Genomic DNA, 6000 nt, shown 5'->3' with positions numbered 1-6000 from the left:
GAAAGCCATGGCAGAATCAAACCTCAAGTAAATATATGCATTAATTACATGAAATAAAAAAAACAGGAACACACAGCAACTCTCCCTTCCCTGACGGATAATGTGCTTAAGTAAGCTTTGAACTGTGAGGAGGGATACGACATCCAAGAGCAAACACGCACACAGGTCTTATTATGTGTGTAACTCTTAACTTCTTCAAACAAGAATAGCCTGGCTCCTCTTTGTCCAACCCCTCCGTTCCCTATCACGCTGCTAAAACATTATCTAAAGATGGATAGATGCATTTGATGTTCCAAGAAAGCCATGGCAGAATCAAACCTCAAGTAAATATATGCATTAATTACATGAAATAAAAAAAACAGGAACACACAGCAACTCTCCCTTCCCTGACGGATAATGTGCTTAAGTAAGCTTTGAACTGTGAGGAGGGATACGACATCCAAGAGCAAACACGCACACAGGTCTTATTATGTGTGTAACTCTTAACTTCTTCAAACAAGAATAGCCTGGCTCCTCTTTGTCCAACCCCTCCGTTCCCTATCACGCTGCTAAAACATTATCTAGTAGGCATGAGCCTTCAGGCCTAAAACAGTTCATTAGTCATCAGTTATTCACGGGCGTTCAGCGGCGATCACGATGACCGGGCCCATCCGTGATGACTAAGGTGCACCGGCCACGAGAACATGACAACGCCGGCATTGCAGGGACTCGACACATCTGAACAACCACCTACACACACTCTGTGGGCTCGCAAAACGTGCTTCGCAACACGCAGCACGGCACTGTCACCGCACAATGACAAACCGACCACACGGAACAGACACAAACACACCTGTCAAAAACAAGTCTTCGCCCACCGACACCGAGCAAAGTTTAAACTCGCTTCAAGCAAGACAACAAGAGAGTCTGATCTGAAAGTCCTTCTGGACTCATTGCTGAGGGGAATACTGGACTCCCTCGTAGTTTTCTATCGTGTTTGTCTTATGCTATTTAGTGACCAGAGTCTGAAATAAAGTTTTGATATCACATCATATCTATCATATCATTGGTCCTCCACCACCCCCTACATGGTGGTGTTGGAGGTGGTGATGGAGAGTGAGAACGACCAAACATCACGGAAATCTCACTTTGGTCTGGTGGTGGTGCTGGAGAGTGAGAAGGACCAGACATCTCTCTCTGGTGGAGGTGGAGAGAGAGAGAAGAACCAGACATCTCTCTCTGGTGGAGGTGGAGAGAGAGAGAGAGAGCGAGAGAGAAGGACCAGACATCTCTCTCTGGTGGAGGTGGAGAGAGAGAGAAGGACCAGGCATCTCTCTCTGATGGAGGTGGAGAGAGAGAGAAGGACCAGGCATCTCTCTCTGATGGAGGTGGAGAGAGAGGGAGAGAGAGAGAGAGAGAGAGAGAGAGAGAGAGAGAGAGAGAGAGAGAGAGAGAGAGAGAGAGAGAGAGAGAGAGAGAGAGAGAGAGAGAGAGAGAGAGAGAGAGAGAGAGAGAGAGAGAGAGAGAGAGAGAGAGAGAGAGAGAGAGAGAGAGAGAGAGAGAGAGAGAGAGAGAAGAACCAGACATCTTATTCTGGTGGAGGTGGAGAGAGAAAGAAGGACCAGACATCTCTCTCTGATGGAGGTGGAGAGAGAGAGAGAAAGAAGGACCAAACATCTGACTCTGGTGGAGGTGGAGAGAGAGAGAAGGACCAGACATCTCACTCTGGTGGTGGAAGGACCTCCACCACCAGGTGATGGTGATGGTCATGGTGATGGTGGTGGTGGTGGTTGAGAGTGAGAAGGATCTCGTTTGATCTGCACAGAGCACCACGGCTACCTGGCTCCCGATGGCGTCCCTGGCGCCGCAATGTTGACGCGTGCGACGGGACAGCTGGTCAGGGGTTTGTTGTCACAGATGATTTCAGAAAAAAAAACGTGGCACACAGGCCAACGTGACTCAGAAGTACAGCGCAGTGCCGTAGCACGAGGCACCTCGCGCCGGTTCCATGAGCACCGTCCACCTGTTCAGAGAAGAGCTGGTCCCCGGATCGGCCAAAAGTGGCGGGACACAGGCATATCCAACGCTCCCATCAGGTCCATGGAGGACACCCTCCCTTATGGGACTAGACTCAGCACTGAACGCGGTGGGACTGGATCAAATTGTACATGATGGGAGGGGGGGTCGGAGGTAGAGTGGGTTGACTTGTAATCTGAAGGTTGCTAGTTCGATCTCCGGCTCCTCCTACCTAGGGTGTCAAGGTGTCCCTGAGCGAGACAGCTCACCCTAACTGCTCCCGACGAGCTGGCTGTCGCCTTGCGTGGTTTACTTCGCCGTGAATGTGTGTATGGTTCGCTTTGGATAAAGGCATCTGCTAAATGCCTTAAATGTACATCCCCTTTCGGAGCTGGGTGCTCAACTCACTGAACTGATCAGCATCTCACCTCGGGTGGAACATCGCCCTAAAATACTACCTGCTCACCAGCCCAGAGAGGGTGGAGACGTACTTGATGAAATGTAATTTACTCCTCTGTTGTATCGTGGTTTCGGGCTCGGTGTGACTTGGAGAGGGCAGATGTTCAACCTCCGGTTTATTCAGAGACACAGGATAAACAAGCTTGCGCTCTGGAGGTAGATCATTTAGCATCTCCCGACCACAAGTAAGTATTCATTTATATTGGAAATGGGTGTAGTAGTAAATAAGCCACTCCTACAGAATCTGAATTACCCAGGTAAGCCTTTGGTTTTTCTTGACCTGCAGCGGGGAGAATGTCAAAGAAGTCATGCTTTTAGGGCCCATACAAGTATATTTAGTGGTGTGTTGACCACCTATGTGTGGAGGAAGAAGCTCTTCAGGACTGGTGTCAACATTACAAATGTGGCGTCCAATGAGGTACTGATGTTCGCTTGAATCACTTGGTCTAAATAAATAGACATCTCCTCCACCCTATACAATCTATACACATCTTCTCCAATCTCCACGGGCCTCGGTGGGTCTCGCGCGTTGGTATCTCCTCCCACTTTGATTAACAAGGCCGCGCGGTGCCGCGACTTCCTGAGGACATTCAAGAGAGAGCCCTTGCGGAAACGCGTCTCTCGAGAGCATCCTGACCGAACCGCATTACAGCACTGCACGGTACGATCGTAGAGTGCTCTGCTTCCGAGGGATAGGTTCTCCAATGGGTGCTCGAAGAAACAACCGGATGCTGGTGAAAGCAGACTCCCACGCACACACACACACACACACACACACACACACACACACACACACACACACACACACACACACACACACACACACACACACACACACACACACACACACACACACACACACACACACACACACACACACACAAAAAGCCTCAGTATCGTTGTTTGATTGATCAATTGTTTAGTTTCACGTTCTTTTTCCAGTGTTTTCATCATTTATGCAATCCCTCCCACTCCGACACAGAATGGTCAGTGTCATGGCCTTACACACAAAGCCTGTAGAGTAGACTCTGGTGATACTGATTATTTGTTGCTGTCTGAGGGTTCTGTACTCCATTGACTAAAGGGTTTCGGAAAGATGTTTGTTTTTACGATGTAAGGTTGAATCACTTAACCATTTGATTTATGAAAGTAACAGACAATCTCAACACGTAGGCTTTGACCTAATGGTTTTCTTTAAATGACGTAGGCCTACGTTTGATTTGTAAGGAACGCGGCCTTCTCTTTTTGCCATTGATAACGGCGCCCCCTGCCGGGGAACTTAGGTACTCGTGTGTCTAGTATAATGTATAATACGGAGCTACTGAGCTCCAGAAGACAAGGCGAGCAGCGTAATAAGCAAATCCATCACAGATCAAGAAATGGAAGCAAACTGTTTATTCATCTTCAAATAATCGCTCCTCAGAAATCATTTTGGATCCTCGAATGATCATAGAATCCCACCTCCTTGAATGTGGGGACCTGCAAAACAATACATGGGTGATTTTCAGAGGCAATACATTAGAAAAATATAAATAATAATAATTATTATTATAATAATAATAATAAAGTGCTTCGATATAGAAACAGGAATAAGTGACAGAGAGGCAGATAGAAAGCAAGGTTAATTCACCAAGATGCCGTCTGAAGGTTGAGGTTCCAACCGGCGTGTGAGTTTGTAAGATGGGTTCAGGGCTTCAGCTGACCTGAGGTCTGGAGGGAATTCGTTCTACGGTTGTGGAACCAGGACTGTAAACAATCGCGATCTCGCTCAGAGGACCAGGGAGGATTTAGGTTTAAATTTAAGTTTATGTGCCACATTGGCTGAGATTCATAAGGAGGTCCAGGCCAAAGGGGAGCATTAAAGGTTGGGTAGGTGATTTGCGAAACGCCAGCAGATTTTGAAAATACACAACTCAAATGGTCCTACCCCCTCTCCTTCAACGCTGACTCTGACTCCACCCATTCCAAGTACCTGGACGCGCAATCATGCACGAGCGCGAACAGAGATGCGCGAGAGCGAGCCAGGCTAGCGTAGGTTTTCGTTGAACAACATGGCACTACATTCAGCTGTAAGTTGCACCCAGTACCACGGGAAGTAGGAGTGCTGGGGGTGCTGCAACACCCCCTGTCCGAGGCCCTGTCTTATCACAGAAAACGATCATTTCTAAAAACTCCGGCCAAAGTGGAGATTTCTGAAAACGCCGGTTATGTGTTGTCGTGTCAACGGGGAGAAACGGGATTTTAGGTTCTGAAGCGTCACATTATGCACCAGGAAATGCTTAACGTCATGTGAGCGCCCGCTGTACCGTATTGGTCCGAATATAAACACAAACCCCATTGTAAGACGACCTATATTTGGAAAAAAGATTTGAAGACCAGATCCGTTTTTTATGAATAAATAAATTGTATTCATTGAAATAATATACGAAAATAAAAAGGCATCGAATAAAACACTGCATTGCCACTAAACAGTAGTGCAAATAGGCCGTACTGATGTGTACACCAAAGACTATTCCTGACACTCCTCTGCCCCGCTGTGTTCGCTCTGGCTGTGGTCGCTCCGAACTGTTTCGGCCCGTGGCAAAGCGAGTCATCCTCGCTGCTGTCCAAGGCATTTTGAGACGCAGCATTTATTTAATGCTCATATGACCTAGTGCTGAAAAAAGGTTATATGAAAAAGTGTGAGGGTAGCGGTGGTGCGCTGAACTTGTTCTGTGAGCAGCTGGATGTGAACGATCGATTTTCAACTGTCCGCGCATGCACTGGTGTAATTGAGCTGCGCTGCTATACATTTTTTTTTTACCAATGTAACGAGTTGCGAGTCTAGTGCAGGCTGAGTTTTTTTTTTCCCAGCACCCCCTGCTGAGAATACGTTCTCGCTGCAATGGTTGGACCAGATGTTATAAACATTAAACGGTCACATAAATCATTACTATTTTTAGAAAATGTATGTTTGTTTCATATAATTGTATTGGAAGTCCTGGTTTTCACTAGGGTTGCCGCGGTGTTGACATTTTCACACCGAGCAATACACTCGTCTCCACACAGGTATTACCGAGTATAAACGGTATAAACTTTGAAACTAGGTCAACCGCCACACAAGCATCGGTTTTTAGACCCTTCTCGTCCTTCAGTTGCCGCCAACGTTCGAAAGCAGCGCCTAGGATTATTCTTGATTTCAGTTTTTCTCTTTCAGCGTTTTTATTATCAATTACTCTCTGAAAAACAGTTTTCCTTCTCTTTGCTGGTGGTGGTGGTGGTGGTGGGGATGGTGGCGTCTTGTCTGCCATGGAAATTGTCTTCTACTGCTAGGTCCAAATGTGGATTAACTAGTTCCAGTAGCTACCGCAGGATAACAACAAACAGGAGCTTGCTCTGGGTCACGAGTACTGCACGAAGGGGTCGCGCGCGGGGCGCGGGGGAGGGGGAGTGCAGTACGACAGTTTGATTGACGTACTTACTGTCCAATGCAACTCGGTGGCAATGGAAATGATTGGCTGGAGTTTTTCGAGCCCTGCCCGTTCCACAGATGATTGACTTGTTTAA

Source organism: Gadus morhua, chromosome 7 (assembly GCF_902167405.1).
Source record: "Gadus morhua chromosome 7, gadMor3.0, whole genome shotgun sequence".
Taxonomy (NCBI): domain Eukaryota; kingdom Metazoa; phylum Chordata; class Actinopteri; order Gadiformes; family Gadidae; genus Gadus; species Gadus morhua.
This window is presented reverse-complemented; position numbering follows the sequence as displayed.